The sequence below is a fragment of the Vipera ursinii genome, assembly GCF_947247035.1.
Source record: "Vipera ursinii genome assembly, chromosome: 1".
NCBI lineage: Eukaryota > Metazoa > Chordata > Lepidosauria > Squamata > Viperidae > Vipera > Vipera ursinii.
This window is the reverse complement of record NC_139512.1, coordinates 157,582,691-157,591,752: the sequence shown is the minus strand read 5'-3', so window position 1 is coordinate 157,591,752 and position 9,062 is coordinate 157,582,691.

The window sequence follows — 9,062 nt, the reverse complement described above, 5'->3', positions numbered from 1 at the left end:
TAAATGGACTCCAGAAGATGGTAGAGGACAGGAAGGAACATTGTCCATAGGGTCACGATCTTCGCAACTAACAACAACAACAAGAAGCTACCGTGTTTACTTTTTGCACTGGATGCAGCATGAAAGTTATGGGGCCTTGTGGTGGTGATATGCTTCCCCCCCTTGTGCTATCTACCTTCTGATGCAAACTCAGCCTTTCCGTTGCTGCTATTGCTGCCCTTATATTCTTCTAGCATGTAGCCAGAATACCTCCACGCCTTGTAAGGATTAGGGCCCAAACTTGGCCCTCTTCACTGTGCACGTATGTACAAATATACATACCATACTGTTCCCTTTTGGGGTGAACATTAGTATTTCGAACAGAGAAAAAGGGTTAAATAATAAACCTAGGAATAAAGAGCATGAAATTAAAAAAAACATGAAAAGGAAAAATCAGGTTTACACCAGTAGAGCTTGCTATACTTTTTAATGCCTTTGTATCCTTGCTTCCTTCTCATTCATACCATTATATTTTACTCTTTAATCTTAGCACTTTTTTCCTTTGTAAATATCTCATCAATCCATTATTTTCAGTTTTCTACTTCATCTCAGTCTGTCCCATTCATTCACTCCTCACTTATCCGACCAAATTAATTTAGCATACTGTATGCCTTTTCTATTAGTCTCTAACTTTTATATTCAATTCACCTGCATTCCACATTAATTCATTTTTACCGCTTATTTCAACAGACACACACCTGTAATCCAATACTGTGCATTCAACTTAGTTTTTTTTCCTCCTCACATAAGCCAACTCTTCATATAACAAAGAGGCAGAAGTACACCCTTTTACAGAGTCATTTTTGTTCACTTGACAAACATTCCTTGCAACAGACTATAAAGTACCTCTTTTTATGATCATTTGAACTATCCTTAATTTTTTCAATTTTTTTTCAATCTTTAGACAATATTAATATACATTTTAATCAACTTGCTCTAGCTGTTTGCTACTAATATATAATTTGAAATTGTTCACTCCATTTTTTGTATCAAGCACAACCATCTTGGTCTATGATACATTAATATTAGATTCATAACCCTTGCTGCAGTATACAGTCTAATATCTGCTTGAAATCACTTTGATGCTTAGTCAGCATAGCATTTGTGCACAAATTCCTGTCCAAACCAAACACACCTTTGACCTCACCACAAGCATTTCTCCATCAATTATAAACAAACAAGGGAATATGAGTATTTGAGGGGCTGTCACAGAGGAGGGGGACAACCTATTTTCCAAAGGACCTGAAGGCCAGACAAGAAACAATGGGTGGAAACTGATCAAGGAGAGATTCAACCTAGAACTAAGGAGAAATTTCCTAACGGTGATGAGAACAATTAACAAGTGGAAAGGCTTTCCTTCAGAAGTTGTGGATGCCCCATCACGGAATCTTTTAAGAAAAGACTGGACAGCCACTTGTCAGCAATGGTATAGGGCAGGGGTCCCCAACCCCCTATCCGTGGGGACCTCTGTTATAGGGTCTCCTGCTTCAGCAGGGGATTGGACTAGATCAGAGGTCCCCGACCTTTTGGGCACAAGGGACCGGTTCCGTGGAGAAAGGTTTTTTTGCGGACTGGAGGGGGCGTGGTTTTGTGTGCTGTCTGCATCTCGTGGATGGGGCTTTGCTTGTTACGTGCGGCCCAGTTGCTGGCATGCTGCGGCCCGGTACTGGTCCATGGACTGGGGGTTGGGGACCTACAAGGCCCCTTCCAGCTCCAAGTTATTCTGTAAACATAATGCTTGACTTAATCCATGCACAGTGTTGAATTACTTGCTAAGCAAACCCCTTTGCCTACATTTTCCAGACTTTGCTCTTTGATACTTTTCTGTCAGGCACTTTTCTGAGCACATTAGCAAGCTGATTCCTCTATAGTTTTTGCATCCATGCTTGCTACCTTTCCATTTAGAAAAATTCCTCAAAGTCATTGTTCCAAGCATCAGGTACAAATACAATGTTCACACACTGAATAAGTCATATTGCCACTCGGTAAGCCAACCACACGTGTATTTTATCATTTCTCAAGGTATATACGTAACTTACCATTTTCAGTACTTTTATAGCAGTTATAATTGGCTTTTCATCCATCTTTTATTGGATTCTAACATTTATAGTATTCGTTTCAATGCCATTTTTTAAAATAAATTCTATATCCTCACTTTCATTTTTAATTCCAATCACTCTGCTGGAAGCCCTTTTGTATAACCGTTTCATCTATTTCCAAAACATTTATTTCTACCTACATTGTTTTCTCTCTTAATCTCAAATATTTGTTCTGTTTAAATATATTGTTTGCAACCTAATTTTTTGCAGCAATCATTCTTTTTTATTTTATTTCAATCATTCTATCAAAAATCCTTTTTCAAATTTTCCATTAGTGTAATTCAAAACACTTCTTGGCATTCCATAACATTGTTTTCATTGTGTTCAAAACAGTTTCCATGTCCTTTTTTTGTACACATTCCACTCATTCTTTTATGATAGTAATTTGCCTTCTAATATGTTTTATAGATGCGTACTTTTCTCCTGCAGTTCTACTTTCACTCTCATTTCTTTCCTTTCCAACCATTTCTCTCTTTTTCACCCTTAACCCCATCAGAAATTGGTCTGTTTTAATCTGAGAATCTGTCATCCCTTTCTATCCATCACTAATTCTTTTTTCTTATTAAATCAGTTGTTTTCAACTGCGTATTCATCCCTTTGCTGTCTGTGTATGTATATACTTAAAGTGATAAGTGAAAGGAGTGCTTTTTCTAAGCAGATGTTCACAAAACAATCACTATTGGCCTTCATTCTTGGATCCCCAAATATCTCAGTTTTTCTGTATTTTTTCGTTCCCATCCATTTATTTATGTCAGAATAATTTTAGCTGTTTATGAAAAGTAAACGTAAAGTACAGGTTTTAGATTAATTCATATCATCTGTGTTTAGCCTTGGTGGAGCAGTGGGCTAATGCCTCCTTAAGTAACACCAGCTGCCTGCAATTAGTGCAGGTTCGCATCCCACCAGGCTCAAGGTTGCCTCAGCCTTCCATCCTTCCGAGGTAGGTAAAATGAGGACCCAGATTGTTGGGGGCAATTAAGCTGACTTTGTAATAATGCCGCTTAGGGGTGTGTGGGTGTGAAAGCCCTAATAAGCAGGCATATACATAGAATGAAGGCTACTGCTAAGCTTGTAAGCCGCCCTGAGTCTTCGGAGAAGGGCGGGATATAAATGGAATTAAAATAAATAAATAAAATAAAAATATGACAAACTGAACCAGAGAATAGCCACATCTTAGCTAAACCTATACCATGCAAACACTTCTGACTTGTTCAACTTCCAAGAACTGAATCAAGAAAATCATGGTGTTATTTCACTTGAGGATGTGAGTTTGTGTGAACCCTGCCAAAGTAAAGCCTAGGTGCTTAATAAGGTATTTAGGGTTGGATCAGTGGATTTAGTAATCCTCTACAAAAAGACAGAAGCATTTAGTGCAACATCTTTTTCCCCCTCTTTTTTTTTGCAGAAGAGATACATAGTTTCACTCCTATCTTTCCCCCCCAGAAAGTTGGAGTTCTATTGTGAGAACAAAATTGCTGCAATCTACCTCCCTACTTAACTGTAAGGTTGGAATTCTATTGTGAGAATATAAGTGTTGCAACCCACCTCCCTACCTAAATGTAAGGGTGAGGAGGAAAGCTTTAAAATATATTTCCCCATTCAACTTGGAGGTCTTTGGGGATTTGATGAGAAGATGGCAACCATGACCAAGAGGGTCTTTGCACAGGTTCCTCTTGTGCGTTACATGTCCCTTTTCCTCAACCAGAAGACCCTTCAGACAGTCACTCATGCTCTGATCAACTCACAATTGGATTATTGCAGTGTTTCTACCCGGTGCTGCCAAGACCAAAAGTTACAGGTTGTCCAAAATGCAGCAACAAGAGCAGTAGTAGGCACTTCTTATGTCGATGTGTCATTACAGCTATGTGAGCTGTGTTGGCTGCCACTTGGCTTCTGGTGCAATTCAAGATACTAATTGTTAACTATAAAACCCTAGGGCAGGGGTAGGCAACCTTGGTTCTTTTATGACTCGTGGACTTCAACTCCCAGAATTCCTGAGCCAGCATGGCTCAGTTTGGAAACTTTCCCTTTCCCCTCAGCATGGCTGGCTCAGGAGTTCTGGGAGTTGAAGTCCACGAGTCATAAAAGAGCCAAGGTTGCCTACCCCTGCCCTAGGGCCTGTTATCTGAAGGACTGTCTATCTCTGTTTCTCTCCACCTGGTACGTTCAGGTAGAGTGAGTGTGCTTCAATTAAACATCATTTTGGGGACCAATGAATTATGCCTTATGTATTGTTGAGAGAGGGAGTATCCCTCGGCGATATCTATAGCATCCACTGTCCTGCAATTCCAGGAGCCCTTATGATCTGGATGTGTTCCAGGCCTGTGGATAGTATATTAATTTTTATTGTTAAGGTTGTTTTTAAACTGGGCCGATATGTTTTTATTTTATGCTTTTAACTCTTTTAAGTTTATAATAGATATTAAAAATCATCCAGACTTTTGGGAGTGAAAGAGATAGTTAAATTAAAATATATATACAAATTTAAGTGAAATAATGTATATGACTTTCTAAAATTATTACGAGTAGCCCAAGATATTTCAGGAGGTTGAAGAATGTTTTAGTTTAAAACTTCAGATATGCGTGACGTTAAATTTAGAGGCCCATCAAAAAAGTCCGGTTGCATCTTAGTATACCTAGGTCAGGATTAGAGTGAAAAAGAAATAAGCCCCTAATAAAAAAACAAGGTAGTCCTTCAGAACGTGGAAAGGTAAATCTAGCAAAAAAATAAGAGCAGAAGTAAGACTAATGTTAAAAGAGGTGGAAACTTTTAAAGAAGAGATTGTAGAACATTGAAAGAGAAAGACTTAACCAATTTTAGATTCACCCTCAGACTCCAATTCTCACCCCAAACCAGGAGTTTGCACTCATCTTTTTTTTTACCTCAACTTTCTTAGGATGTATCTTTCTCCATCTCTTCTTTTCACATTAGCTTTCTCCATTTAATATAATTTGTGATTGCTGGATATGATTGCACAGGAAAGAAACCTAACTATATTCAGATTGCCCCAAAGTGAAAATTAAAACAAAGCATCCCTTTTAATAGAATTGTAAAAAAATATGCTAGGGTACTAGTTTCAGCCGAAAGTTAGGCCTTCATTGAAAGCATAGACATTCTAAGCTGTCTAAATCTTTATGTTGAAATAAATTAAAAGGCAACAATTAATCAGTCAGCAATAGAAAAAAAGTTGCAAAACTGCAGTGAAAAAAAATTTAAACATAAATTATGCGTACTTACATTACTAGCACGATACAAACACTATATGCTTTAGGCTTGCTCTGTAGACAGGATTACAGTTAAATGTATTTCCAACAGAGAACACAGCTGTTGCCATTTCATTAAAACATGGCTTCCAACCAGTTTTTAACTTCAAATAATGGCTTAGGCAGTAGTATTTGCAAGAGTTCTCTTACAAAATCAACAAAAACATTAACACCTTCTATTGGATCTGAGTTTCAGGATTCAGTATACAGTTCTTGAGAGGTACAAAATTGGATCCTGGAACCATATTGTCTATTTCTATTCCCTGAATGAGGACAAAGTGATTTCAGGATTCAACCAGATTCTGCTTCGCTAGGAAGTGCTTTGGATTCTGGAATGTATTTCTCTCTCTCTACTGCTATATATATGACCCTCTATGGAAGTGAAAGTTGGACTTTAAAAAAGCAGGATAGGAAGATTATCAATGCCTTGAACTCTGGTACTGGAGAAGACTCCTGAGCATTCTGTGAACAGCCAAGGAAACAAACTGATGGCTCATTGAGCAAATTAACCCCTAATTCTCACTCCAGGCACAAATTCCAATACACTATATCAGGGGTAGGCAACCTTAGCTCTTTTATGACTCGTGGACTTCAATTCCCAGAATTCCTGAGCCAGGCTGCCTCAGGAATTCTGGGAGTTGAAGTCCACGAGTCATAAAAGAGCCAAGGTTGCCTACCCCTGCACTGTATGAAGACCCACTCTCTGGAAAAAGCTATAATGCTAGGAAATATAGAAGGAAAGAGAAGAGGACAAGATGGGTAGATTCAGCCACATATGGGATGAGTACATCGTTGGGGGGGAAAGAAAAGGTTAGTGCTTAGATCATCATGGAGAATCTGTGTGGTCCTTTCTATGTGGCCATTAAGAGCTGAAAATGATTTGATGGCACATATTCACTATTTTAGTGCCTTAAAAATAACTTGGGACTTTGGTTCCTTCTTGTTCAGTCTTCTAGTTAGAGGGATTTCTACAAATGCAATTTTTGCAAGTCAGTTGCAAGACCTTTTATAGCAGTGGTGTCAAACTCAATTTCACTGAGGGCCGCATCAGCATTGCGGTTGCCCCCAGGGGGCCGGGTGGGTATGGCCTGGGTGGGCGTGGCCTACTGGGTGGGCGTGGCTAGAGTGCACATGGCCTACTGGGTGGGCGTGGCCAGCTCTACATCGTTCGCATCAAGGGTGCCTATGGGGGCCTGGGCAGGAATGGGACAGATCTGAGGGTCTCTGGGAGAAGGAGAGTCTCTGGGCCAGGGCCAAGGCAGTGGGGGCCGTTCCCTCACTGTTTCCAGGATGGCTTTGCGGGCTACATGAAACCACTTCGCGGGCCGGATCTGGCCCCTGGGCCTTGTGTTTGACATGTCTGTTTTATAGTATTATCTTTTACATAACTTTGTTTCATTATTCTATTGAAATATATTTGTTTTTACACATTTTGCAAATAATTTCTATTTTCCACTCTCTCCAGACCGATTTTCTTTGTCTCCCACTTGTTTTCTGCACAGCACAATAATATAATTATTGGTGATATTCAGAACGATAATAATGTATTTTACTTAACAGCAAGTAAGCAATTTTTTGAGTTTTTTTAAAAAAATCGATATGTCTGTGAATAAGGTTTTTATGGTATGGGGAAAGCCAGGGTTTCTGGTTTGTTCAAAACAAAACAAAGATTACTAAAACAAACCATGGCTTTTCTCCAGGAGGAATGTGAAGTGTTTCTGGTTTGCATAATATAGAAACCATTAATAGTTTGTTTAGTTACAGATTACTTGTTCACAGATAATCAGAGGCTGCTTATATTAGCATTTCCTCAACATCATGATTTAGCAAGGTGGTTTGAGGATCACATTATCTCTTCCTCTGTATGTAGGGCAGCGTTACCCAACCTTAGGAACTTGAAGATGCGTGGACTTCAACTCCCAGAATTCCCCAGCCAGCTGGCTGGGGAATTCTGGGAGTTGAAGTCCACGCATCTTCATGTTCCTAAGGTTGGGAAACGCTGATGTAGGGGTCCAATCAAGCTCCAATTAATGATAGAAGTGAAATAAAGCTCCTGTTAATCTTGATGCAGATTTTTAATACCAAAGGGGACATTACAAGGCAGGTTTTATACTAAGGAAGTTATGCATGCCAAAATGTAACATCAAAAGTATTGATAAATTTAGGAATCTAACTTACCTCTAACCACTCTTTTCCCTGGCTGAATCACAGCCTTGAATTCTTTGCTACGGGCTTTAATGCGGCTACAGCCACGCTCAACCAAAACCCTGGAACATTCACAAACAATTCTAACTCCCACTTTAATTATATTTAAATTAGGAAGACTGACCCTTTCCTAGTAGAAAGTTACAAGGAAGTGAAACTGGGATCAAATCTCCAGGGACCTCAAGAGTCAATAAAGTTAATGTTTAGATCTAAATTGGCTCTCTTTTCCACATATTAATTTGACTGACCTATTTATTTTTTACATCCCAGTTTAGGTTTTGTTGTCTTTGTGAGCCTTACAACCTTTTGCAAGCAGAGCCTCTTTAGTTTTCCTTACTGGGTAAAGCACTTGACGTGTGGTCATTAGTTTCCTAGTTTTCCAACCAAGGTTGTCCATTTCAGCTTGGGTCTAGTTAATTATCCCTTTGGTATATCTCAGTGATGGCGAACCTTTTAAAGACCGAGTGCCCAAACTGCAACCCAAAACCCCACTTATGTATTGTCGGGTGCCAGGTGGGCATGGCCCATTGGGTGGGCGTGGCCCTTTGGGTGGGCATGGCTGTGGTGGTAACGGCAGACTGGGTGGGACTAAAAAGTTCAATCAATCAACTCCAACTTAGCAAGACCTTTTTTTTCCCCGCGAGAAGTTGAAGTTGATTGATTGAACCTTTTTTTTTCTTGCACATGGGAGCGGAGGCCTAAAGCGAAAAGGTTTTATAAAACCCAGCTGAAGGCCTAGTACTGGGGCGACGGCGTGTGTGCCCACAGAGGGCTCTGCGTGCCATCTGTGGCATGCGTGCCATAGGTTCGCCACCATGGGTATATCTAATTAGAGGGGCTGCACAGGTATTTAATGTTCTATCAGGATTTCACCATTGTAGTGAATAAAGAGGATGCCCTTGGAAGCCAAAGGGCTTTATCAACCACTAAGGCAATGATCAGATTGAGTCCAGACCAGGGGTCTTCAAACTTGGCCCTTTTATGATTTGTGGACTTCAATTCCTCAGCCAAAGTGCCTTGCTGAGGAATTCTGGGAGTTGAAGTCCACAAGTCATAAAAGGGCCAAATGTGAAGACCCCTGGTCCAGACCAAGAATATAGTTTGCACAAACATCTCGGGCAGCCTCCTTCCAATTCTCATGAAGATAAAAGACGGAGAGAGGAAAGCACATCCAGACTTGCAAAATTCTGTTCCTATAGCTGTTCTAATAAAAGTAGCTTTAGTTCTGCAGTCTCTCTTTCTTCTTTTGATTTGCTGACAACTATTAGGTATTAATAATTTTTGGACTTATGTAATATAACATGAACTTGTTGTCTTTTTAATTTAGTCATGGAATAATGCACGTTCCAAGCATTGGTGGCTTACTTTTTTATTAGTTGAAGCTCATTTTTCTCAACAACTTTGCATATATTGCTAATATAAGGCATTTTTCTAGGGCAATTTTCAAATTTTCCT